This window comes from Ailuropoda melanoleuca, chromosome 14, assembly GCF_002007445.2.
Source record: "Ailuropoda melanoleuca isolate Jingjing chromosome 14, ASM200744v2, whole genome shotgun sequence".
Lineage (NCBI taxonomy): Eukaryota > Metazoa > Chordata > Mammalia > Carnivora > Ursidae > Ailuropoda > Ailuropoda melanoleuca.
Genome location: NC_048231.1, coordinates 18,417,042 through 18,429,113, shown reverse-complemented (window position 1 = coordinate 18,429,113; position 12,072 = coordinate 18,417,042). Strand labels below are relative to the sequence as shown.

At 43.6% G+C, this 12,072-nt stretch overlaps 1 protein-coding gene across 1 annotated transcript in view; it reads right to left on the bottom strand.

Annotated features, from left to right (window-relative positions):
* The window catches only part of NRXN3 (neurexin 3), a 1,691,473-nt gene that overhangs the window by 1,542,366 nt on the left and 137,035 nt on the right, over positions 1-12,072 (bottom strand). The window lies entirely within an intron of this gene.

The following is a 12,072-nucleotide window of genomic DNA, read 5'->3' as shown; positions in this document are numbered from 1 at the left end:
GAGAACAAAATGGGACGGAAACTGTTTCAGCTTTTCTCAAACATGCCAGACTGGCACTTACAGGATGGAGCGAGGAACAATTTCATTGCCAATCAAAATAACAAGTTGTCCATGACATCTTGGGAGAAAATCAGGTTAATGTAATGATGATCATGACAGTAATAAAAACCACCACTACTCCAAGTGTGGCCCTCTGCTGGCCCTCTGCCTGGTAGGCTCATCGTTAAGATCCCAACGCTCTGCCAAGCGGACATCTGAGTTCAAATCCTAGCTCTACCGTTTGCTGGCTATGAGACCTTGGCCAAGTCACTAACATTCCAAACCTCAGTTTTCTCATCTGTAAAATGGAAATGATACCATACTCAACCATTTCCTGTGAGGATTATATCAAAAGCCCATCTGTAATAGTAAATGGCACATGGCAAGTCCACAACAAAGAGTACCAGTTATCATTATCAGAGTGAGCTTTTAAATATTTCATATCTGAGATAGTATAGAAAGCAACCAATCAGCCTGGAAGCTGGCCATAAGCAACTGGTTTGACTCTACCTGGGCATGCCAACTATCAGACCTGATCATTAGTATTATTACTACCTGCCAGGTACTAAAGTAAGCACTTGGCATGCGCTAATGCATTATCTCATTTAATTGTCCACAGTAAGTTGGCTTTATGTTATGTATTGAAATATATGCAATTGCATGGGGGGGGCAGAGGGAGAGAGAACCTTAAGCAGACTCCACACTCAGCATGGAAGCCAACATGGGGCCTGATCCCACAACCCTGAGATCATGACCTGAGCCAAAATCAAGAGACACTTAACCGACTAAGCCACCCAGGTGCCCTTATGCAATTGCATATTTATATAATTTATGGGCAATATATTGGTAAGACAGTACTCATAAAATCAGGATTATAGATAAATAGACTTAACACATAGATTCCTGTTGCCCTAATGATTCTTGTATATGAATTTCAGGGATTTGCTTTGGCTGGGAGTTTTAAAATTTCATTATATAGCTTCTTTCTTTTACTTACTGATTGTGTCAATAATTTTTAGAAGATAATGATAATGGTCAGTGGCCTCAATTTCTTCACCCATTAAATGGGTGTACATACTGTCCTTTCTTTCTGAATTCTCACTGCTCTATCTCAACCAATCCTGGAAATATCAAAGATTTCTCAAGCCAAGACCAAATCACTACAAATTGGACATTAAACAGTTCTGCTAATCCCTGGCCAGCACTTCAGTCAAGATAAGTTCTCAGGTCCTCAAATGTCTTGCTCCTGAGCAGATTTCAAATTCAAGTTCAAATGCTATTGGCTCAAAGCAGTCTGCCCAATGCTCCCTGCTAATATCCCTTGTGCTCTTCTTTCCTCTCTCCCCCCCAAAAGCTGTGCTGCATTGCTGGCCTGCTAGAATTTATTTGACTTTCTGTCACCTATGTGATGATGTTTCCAGTGTTATTAATAAGTGACTGCTTATTATTTAGCATTATTAGACATGCACCGTGCAGTGCAGACAGTACCACAGAGGGGCCTAGCATCTTCGAGAAGAGGATTTGCACAGAAAGATTTGTCCCTGCAGCGCAGTTAGAGGACACAGGCTGACAGTGAGTCCTGGGGAACAGCAGAACTCCCCAAATTCTGAAAGCTGTGCACCAATCCAGGCTTAGGATGGAAGGAGAGCAAATGAATGTGAGATTTGCAGGCATGTGATGGCATAAGCCCAAAGGGGAGCCTGAAGAGGTTAGGGCCCATGGCATGGTTGATGAGGCTGCAGGAAGGGCCAGCTCCTGGGAAGGCCAAAAATCTCCAACTCTCAGATCCAATGGGGAGCTCTCTACCCTCATTTTCCTTTCCTGCCTATTCTATGGGAAGAAAATATTCTCTGGGGCTTGCAGCCAGTAGAAGCCTCTCAGCCATCTCCATGAATTCAGGCAGGCTTTGCCAGCTGAGAAGAACCAGCCCTCGGGACAGGACTCCTGACTCCAGCCTCAGGAAGACCCGGGCTAGGATGCGGAATGGCATCCCTGCGGCCGTATCCTTCTCCCTGAGCACCCAGGTGCAAGCAACTCAGCCAGACTGAGGATGACAGAATATCTTACCAAAAACTTTACAAGAAAAAAGACTGAGAAGGAAATTATTTCCTCCCACTCTGATCATTTTCAGAGCAATTCTAGAATTTCCTGCTTGGGGAGCAAATTTTAACATGGTCCAGGTATATTTGGAGTGTTTAATAGGTTTGAATGTTCAAGTGACAGGGAGTTACCTCTTAATACGTGATGACTGCTTTCAAAAAAAAAATCATTTTCTGCATTTATGATGGAAGTTCTCATCTTTTTTACACTCCGTGCCTCCCACGGAGAGGGAAGAGCAGACGGGGTTGGCACAGCCAATTTTAGGTTGAGTACTGAGAGGACAGTACCAGCACCTCAGGGAGAAGCGGCACAGTGTGGCAGCAAAGGGCACGAACCCCAGCTCCAGCCTGCACGGGCTGGCATCTGGCTCTACCCCTTACAAGCTGGGGGCCCTTGGGCAAGTTGCTTGACCACTCCTGTTACCTGTCTCCCTTCCATACACCAGAGATCATGACAGGACCTACCTCACAGGGGTGTTACAAAGATTAAAGGACATAATATTTTTAAAGTACGCAAACAGTGATGGTCACAGTAGAAAGGCTATGTGTTTGTTCAATAAAAAAAGAAAACTCCCCGTCAGCACTATTCCCAGGAGACCCTTCAAATTATAATAATGGCAGTGGTAATGTGCTGGCTCTGGAATATCTCAGGACCACGGGAAGGAAAGTTGTTAACTCTGCCATCTTTCCTGACAACCTTGCTTGTAGAGGTTCAACCAGGCCCAGTTCCCTGTGCCTCCCCCCTGCCCCATCATCCCTCTCTCTCTCTCTCTACTGGACGGCGCTTGGCGCTCATACCTACCCCTTTACACGGCAAAGCCAGCGTGGCTGCAGGTGCAGGCAGGAAAGGCAGCATCAGCAGTGACGATCTGTGGAGTCCAAAGCACGCCTCATCTCCATTCCCATCCCCAGCAACCATTCTCTCTGACCCACGCACTAGGACTATTTTTAAATGATATACTTTTGCCCGGTTGTTGGGAGGGGGGGTGGGGAGGCGAGAAGAAAGAAACACCCTCCCCAGGATTCAAGCTGAAGATGGAATGATTGCCAAATGCTAACAGCTTTTCGGACAGGACGCAGTTAAAAATATGTCTGAAATGGTTTTAACTCAAACTCAAAAAATAGCTTAACCGAGTGGAGAGCCATAGGCAGTGGGGGTGGGGAAGCAGAAAAGGAAGAGGGATTCCCTTGGGAGGGGCCACAGCCAACCTCATCACAGGGACGGAGGAGAGATGCCTGATTTATTTTCCCACATGAATAATACCTTTTGAAAACACAGACCAGATCTCTGGGGAAAGTAGTGACACCAGAAAGCTTTGCTGCTGCTCTCTACGCAGAGAGATGTTCCTGATAAGGGCCCCACCGTGAGGCTTCCTGGATCCTCGCTGCTCTAAGTTTGGGCACCACAGTGCCAGCATTACCTCTGAGCAGTTTGCAAGGCAGATTTTTGGCCTTGACCCCTACCCCCAGTAGACCTGCTGAATCAGAAGCTGCACCTTAACACGATGCCCAGATGATCCCAAATCTACATCTTGTAGGTACTATTCTAGACACTATCGTGACATCTCAACCCTAAAAGGACTGGACTCAAAATTCTCCCCACTTGACATATAAGGAAATGGACACAAGGAGGGACTCATCTAAGTTCACCAGCTGAATCAGGTCTAACAGGACCATCCAGAGTCTCACGCCCTCCCCTAGGGCTTGAAGCCCCAAATTAGGCTTCATCATCAAATTTGAGATGCCTTCTTTCTGGGGGCAAAGGACTTGGAACATCATTTAAAGCAATGTTTCTCCAAATACGCTCAGTTGGTCACTATTCCTACCAAATACTCTGTGAAAGAGAGTTCAATTGTTTTTTGTTTGTTTGTTTTAAAGATATTATTTATTTGACAGAGAGACAGCCAGCGAGAGAGGGAACACAAGCAGGGGGAGTGGGAGAGGAAGAAGCAGGCTCCCAGTGGAGGAGCCCGATGTGGGGCTAGATCCCAGGACTCTGGGATCACGCCCTGAGCCAAAGGCAGACGCTTAACGACTGAGCCACCAGGTGCCCCCGAGAGTTCTCTTGTTAAATGCATTTAGAAAATTCATAATGCACATTAATATGTTAAAGTTTCTGAGAAGTTCTGTAGAGAATAAACTTGCTTAAAATTTTTTAATCCAGTGTTTTCCAAAATTATTTTACCACAAAACCCTTTGTTCCCCCATGGAAGACCTAGTAACATGAAAACAATCATGTTCTGAGAAATACATGTTGGGATTCACCACCATTTACCACTTAATAACATGCTCATCCAGTCTTCAGGAAAGCATAATATTTCATAATGTTTCTTAAAGGTCAAAAATGTCATTATTCAATCTGTGATTGATTACTTCCTGCAACAGGCAGGTCACTACCTTACAGAGCAGCCCAACTCATCATTGGATGACTCCAATATTTAGAAACGTTATTAAGCTAAAATCCTCCCTCTTGCAACATCTTGAACTACAATTGCTTAAATTCTATCTTCACCACCAGTGTGCACAGGGAACTAATCACTGTTTCTCACAGTGTCCTTCACACACCACTCTAGTAATAGTAGACTAGTAAGTCTACTTGTCCTCTACTGTCCAGACCTTCAACTATTCCTCAGAATCATGGGATTTTAGAGTTAACAGTATTATAAGTATCACCTAACCCAACCCTTCTGTTTTACAGATGAGAAAACCATGTCTAAGAACAGTCAAACTCCTTGCCCAAGGTCAAACAGGTGATGGAAACTTAACCTGGGATTTTGGATTTGAATATAGCAAGGTTCTTATGTTCTTTCTTGGTAGGAGAGTTTTCTTTCTTCACCAGGAATTCCTAGATGCTTAAAGTTCATGTCTAACATCCAAGGCCCATCATGAAGAACCTTACAGTCTCCAATATCCTTCTTCCTGCTACCCCTGTCAGATGCCACCTTGGGGGCCAGATGAGTCACAGAGCTCACCCAGTGTCGGGAATTGTGTTCCAGACTCTCCCCCATCCTGGTGGCCGAGCTGGGACTGTTCTTCACCCCACGCTGCCTCCTCACCACCACTGCCATCTGCACCCTCCTTCTCAAGGATCACCATCTGTTTTCCTGATACCACTCAGCCGCCCCCAGCACTTTGCTCAGTTTCCTAACCCAGTGCTTGAGCCACTTTCCCTGCAACTTGCATTTTCCCTTTCCACAGTCCATCCACTCCATCCTCCCCTCCCCAGCCCACAACTTCAAAAGTTTGCATGTTTGTAATTTCCTGTTTTCTTGCTCACTCCCACGCCAAGCCCCCACTAACCCAGGAATTCCAACAGAGCCCATTGCTTGAGCTAAGATTTTGCCACTCTACTATGCATGTCGGCCGAATAAATCAATGAGGCTCTTTCTTTCTGTCCCTTCTCTGTCCCATGGGATAGAAGATGGGAGCTCGGCCTCCCATTTTCTGAAACATTACTTAAGCCCACTTACCCCTCTTCCTACAAATATACTCCCTTCCTACAAAGCAAACAAAGATTGGGTACATAGTAGTCATTACAGGTAAATGAAGAGTGCTAGTACTGGGTCACAAAGAAATATTCCTAAAGATGAATGCTGCTCCTTTTTCTCACTAGAAAGGTCTGTACTATAAGAGGGCAGTGATCACTTCTATGTAATCATACTTATCACTTAAAAGTTCTCAATAAATATATGACAAATGACTAAAGGGTTTGGACACTTATGCAGCTCACAACGACTTCTACCGATCTAGCACCTATTCTGTGCCAAAAAATTTCACGTACATTATCTCACTTAATACTTGGAAGAATTCTGTACGGTTGGAAAGAAAGTTCAGGGAACAGATTCAGATTTAGGGCTTTCTGGCTTCCATATCTGTGCACATCCCTTTTCCTCTCTGTACCCTCAAAGGGATCCATCAAGAAGGTCCAACCCCAGGTCCTGCATCCTCTAATTTCTTTTAATAGAGATGAGTTTCAGTGCTTTATTTTCCCTTCTGTCCTTTCTAATTAGTAACTCTCTTCTCTGACCACCGCCCCCTACTTTCTACATCTCTAGCCCCTTGAGAAGCCCTTCCCATTATTTACTCCCCATTGGATGTATGGCAAATTCAGACAAGAACAAATAGAAATTTTACACCAAAGGCTACTCTGGAAGCAAATCAGAGTCCTGTATGAAGGGTAACTGTGAGAAACAGATTTCAGTGATTAATGCCCTATGCACAGTGCTGGTGAAAATAGATTTTAGTCAATTGTTGACTAAGAAAATCGCAAAATATGAAAATCTGGCATGTAACTATGGGGACCAGGGAATCAACCTCTTCCCCCACCAAATGCTCTAATGCATCTGCTTCCAAACTCTGATTAACTGGTTCAAGTCTTTGCTCTACTTTACAGCCTCTGGTAAATGAATAAGTACACACTATCAATGCCAAAACTGGAAAGGAAATTATCTCAAAGTTTAAAAAATCAAATAAACATGGATAAATTACCTTTGAAGAATTCACAGATACCAAAAGCTTCACATTCTTGGTTTTTAAATATTAACTATCTACTTTGTCCTTCCACGCCCCATCACCTTTTCTCCAATTTATCTTCTAATTCATGTACCAAGTGTGGATCACATTAAAAACTGATGATCCCACCCCCTTTTGGTGTTGCTGATCAGACTTAAGAGGACCACATTGCTGGGGATGGGCAAGATCTCTACAGTAGGCATCTGGGGGGAAAAACCAAGATGCCCTTTTTCCTTCCTTTACTTCAAGGAAAAGAGATGACAAGCTCATGAGTCAGTCTAACCGCCTCACTCTCCTAAAGCATACCCCATCCTCTTTCATGTCGATCTTCAATGTGAGCAAACATGCAGAACAACTCCAGTGGAAGGGTGAGACATACTAGTCTCACAAATACAGCTATCAAGACACCTGCTTACTTTGGCTCCCAAGAACTGGTTGCCCTTGCTGATTGGAAGTGGTTCCCCATCCAGCTCTCTTTTTATAAGCCATATGCTGACTTTTTCTTTCTTTTATACTTGCTCTTGCAAATCTCTCTGGATTCAGGAGGCTTTATTAGGTCCCTTCCTCTCTCTCTGGATTTTCCTCCAAAAGTCTACCAAACTATTCTTGAGCATGGATTCATTATTGATCATATTGCATTCCAAGTAGGGGGAATACAGCAATAAACAAGACAAATCTCCTGTTCTCACATTCTTTTTGTACTAGGAGGGATGATGCACAGAAAACCACAGAACACATAAACAAGGAGATACTTTCAAATAGTGAAAGCTATGAACAAAACAAAGCCATAGGATGTGACAAAAAGTGGTCAGAGGAAGGAAGAGTCATTTTAGACTGATAAGAAGGAGCCCATCATGAATAAATTTTTTATAGGATAGGACAAATATTACTTGGTAAAATTCCAACTAAGAGGTAACTAAAATTTCAGAAATGCCATTAAGATTTGTCATTCTTAGAAGTCAATCCACCGCGGGGCGGCTGGCAGCTGGAGGGCCACCTGCACGGGGGAGCAGGCGGACTCACGGTCAGCACCCGTGAGACACCAGACTGAGACGGGGAGCTCCGGGAGCCCGCGCGGGGCGGCTGGCGGCGGGCGGGGTTGGAAACACAAAGGACAGAGACGTGCCGGCCCTGGAAGTGAGGGCTGGGACGCCGGGTGTGGGGCGCACAGCCCGGGATGCTGCAGGGTTGAGCAGCACCAACAGAAACAGAGTTAAAGTGGCCAGAACATCAGTGGAGAACGATCCGCGATCCCTCTGTTCTGAGACAGAGGCTGAATTTCAGCCGCTGCTGCTCTCTCAGAAGAGGCATAGCAAACCGCCAGGGAAAGCCGCCAGAGAACAAAAGCCCGGAAATACCGGCTCACAGGGTGCCCATCCCCATCCCCCCTCGCAAGGGACACAGAGACTCTACCCAAACAGGGTTTTCTGAGTACCTGCAGGCAGGCCCCTCCCCCAGAAGGCAGGCTGAAAAATCAAGAAGCCCACAACCCGGAGCGCCTGAGTGGCGCAGTCACCAAGCACCTGTCTTCGGATTAGGGTGTGATCACAACGCTCCGTAAGGAGTCCTTCATCGGGCTTCTCCACCGGGAACCTGCTTCTTCCTCTCCCACTCCTCTGCTTGGGTTCCCTTTCTTGCTGACTGTCTCTCTCTCTCTCAAATAAATAAATAAACTCTTTAAGGAAGAAGCCCACATCCCTAAGATCTCTATAAAACAAGGGCGCACGGCCTGGGTCCCAGTCAACACTTGGGCTCTGGACAACCCTGCAATCTCTCTTCATCAGAATGACGAGAAGGAGAAGTCCCCCCCAGCAAAGAAAAGATAATGAGTCTGTGGCCTCTGCCACAGAATTGGCCTCGGCCACAGAATTAATACATATGGATGTATCCCAATTATCAGAAATGGAATTCAGAGCAACAATGGTCAAGATGATGAGTAAACTTGAAAAAAGCATCAGAGAAAGCGTTGCTGAGAATATAGAATCCCTAAGGGCAGAAATGAGAGCGAATCTGACAGAAATTAAAAATTCTATGGGCCAAATACAGTCAAAACTAGAGGCTCTGACGGCCAGGGTCACCGAGGCAGAGGAACGCGTTAGCGAATTGGAGGATGGGTTAGTAGAAGAAAAAACGAAAATAGAAGCTGGTCTTAAAAAAATCCACGCCCACGAATGTAGATTACGGGAGATTACTGACTCTATGAAACGATCCAATGTCAGAATCATCGGCATCCCTGAAGGGGTGGAGAAAAACAGAGGTCTAGAAGAGATATTTGAACAAATTGTAGCTGAAAACTTCCCTAATCTAGCAAGGGAAACAAGCATTCGTGTCCAAGAGGCAGAGAGGACCCCATCCAAGCTCAACCAGGACAAACCTACGCCACGGCATGTCATAGTGCAATTCGCAAATATTAGATCCAAGGATACAGTATTGAAAGCGGCCAGGGCAAAGAAATTTCTCACGTACCAAGGCAAAGGTATCAGGATTACGTCAGACCTGTCTACAGAGACCTGGAATGAGAGAAAGGCTTGGGGGGGCATTTTTAAAGCTCTTTCAGAGAAAAACATGCAGCCAAGGATCCTTTATCCAGCAAAGCTGTCATTCAGAATTGATGGAGAAATAAAGACGTTCCAAAATCGCCAATCATTAACCAATTTCGTAACCACGAAACCAGCCCTACAGGAGATATTAAGGGGGGCTCTATAAAGGTAAAAAGGCCCCAAGAGTGATACAGAGCAGCAAGTCACAACCGATACAAAGACTTTAAAGAGAAATGGCATCATTAAAATCATATCTGTCAATAATCTCTATCAATCTAAATGGCTTAAACTCTCCCATAAAACGCCACAGGGTTGCAGATTGGATAAAAAGACATGACCCATCCATTTGCTGTCTACAAGAGACTCATTTTGAACCCAAAGATGCATTCAGACTTAGAGTAAGGGGATGGAGTACCATCTTCCACGCAAATGGACCTCAAAAGAAAGCTGGAGTAGCAATTCTCATATCAGATAGACTGGATTTTAAACTAGAGGCCATAGAGAGAGATACAGAAGGGCACTATATTATTCTTAAAGGAAGTATTCAACAAGTGGATATGACAATTATTAATATATATGCCCCCAACAGGGGAGCAGCAAGATACACAAGCCAACTCTTAACCAAAATAAAGAGACATATAGATAAGAACACAGTAATAGTAGGGGACCTCAACACCCCACTATCAGAAATAGACAGAACACCCTGGCAAAAACTAAGCAAAGAATCAAAGGCTTTGAATGCCATACTCGACGAGTTGGACCTCATAGATATATATAGAACACTACACCCCAGAACCAAAGAATACTCATTCTATTCAAATGCCCATGGAACATTCTCAAGAATAGATCATGCTCTGGGACACAAAACAGGTCTCAGCCAATACCAAAAGATTGAAATTATCCCCTGCATATTCTCAGACCACAACGCTCTGAAATTGGAACTCAACCACAAGGAAAAACCTGGAAGAAACTCAAACACTTGGAGGCTAAGAACCATCCTGCTCAAGAATGACTCGATAAACCAGGAAATCAAAAAACAAATTAAACAATTTATGGAGACCAACGAGAATGAATACACAACGGTCCAAAACCTATGGGATACTGCAAAGGCAGTCCTAAGGGGGAAATACATAGCCATCCAAGCCTCACTCAAAAGAATAGAAAAATCTAAAATGCAGTTTCTATATTCTCACCTCAAGAAACTGGAACAGCAACAGAGGGACAGGCCTAACCCACTGACAAGGAAGGAGTTGACCAAGATTAGAGCAGAAATCAATGAATTAGAGACCAGAACCACAGTAGAGCAGATCAACAGGACTAGAAGCTGGTTCTTTGAGAGAATCCATAAAATTGATAGACCACTGGCAAAACTTGTCCAAAAACAAAGAGAAAGGACTGAGATTATTAAAATTATGACTGAAAAGGGAGAGGTCACGACCAGCACCATTGAAATTGCAAGGATTATTAGAAACTTTTATCAACAGCTATATGCCAAAAAACTAAACAATCTGGAAGAGATGGAGGCCTTCCTGGAAACCTATAAACTACCAAGACTGAAACAGGAAGAAATAGATTTCTTAAATAGGCCAATTAACTATGAAGAAATTGAGTCAGTGATAAACAACCTTCCAAATAATAAAACTCCAGGCCCAGACGGTTTTCCTGGGGAATTCTACCAAACATTCAAAGAAGAAATAATACCTATTCTCCTAAAGCTATTTCAAAAAATAGAAACAGAAGGAAAGCTACCAAACTCATTCTATGAGGCTAATATTACCTTGATCCCCAAACCAGGCAAAGACCCCCTCAAAAAGGAGAATTACAGACCGATTTCTCTAATGAATATGGATGCCAAAATCCTCAACAAGATCCTTGCTAATAGAATCCAACAGTACATTAAAAGGATTATCCATCATGACCAAGTGGGATTCATACCTGGGATGCAAGCATGGTTCAACACTCGCAAATCAATCAATGTGATACATCATATCAACAAGAAAAGACTCAAGAACCATATGATCCTCTCAATTGATGCAGAAAAAGCATTTGACAAAATACAGCATCCTTTCCTGATTAAAACCCTTCAGAGTGTAGGAATAGAGGGTACATTTCTCAATCTCATAAAAGCCATCTATGAAAAGCCTACTGCAAGCATTATTCTCAATGGGGAAAAGCTGGAAGCCTTTCCCTTAAGATCAGGAACACGACAAGGATGCCCACTCTCGCCACTATTATTCAACATAGTACTAGAAGTCCTTGCAACAGCAATCAGAAGACAAAAAGGGATCAAAGGTATCCAAATCGGCAAAGAAGAAGTCAAACTGTCTCTCTTTGCAGATGACATGATACTCTATATGGAAAACCCAAAGGAATCCACTCCCAAACTATTAGAAGTTATAGAACAATTCAGTAAGGTGGCAGGATACAAAATCAATGCCCAGAAATCAGTTGCATTTCTATACACGAATAACGAGACTGAAGAAAGAGAAATTAGGGAATCCATCCCATTTACAATAACACCAAAAACCATGCGTTACCTTGGAATTAACTTAACCAGAGACGTAAAGGACCTATATGCTAGAAACTATAGATCACTTTTGAAAGATATTGAGGAAGACATAAAAAGATGGAAAAATATTCCATGCTCATGGATTGGAAGAATTAACATAGTTAAAATGTCCATACTACCCAGAGCAATCTACACTTTCAATGCTATCCCGATCAAAATACCGAGGACATTTTTCAAAGAACTGGAACAAATAGTCCTTAAATTTGTATGGAACCAGAAAAGGCCCCGAATCTCCAAGGAACTGTTGAAAAGGAAAAACAAAGCTGGGGGCATCACAATGCCGGATTTCGAGCTGTACTACAAAGCTGTGATC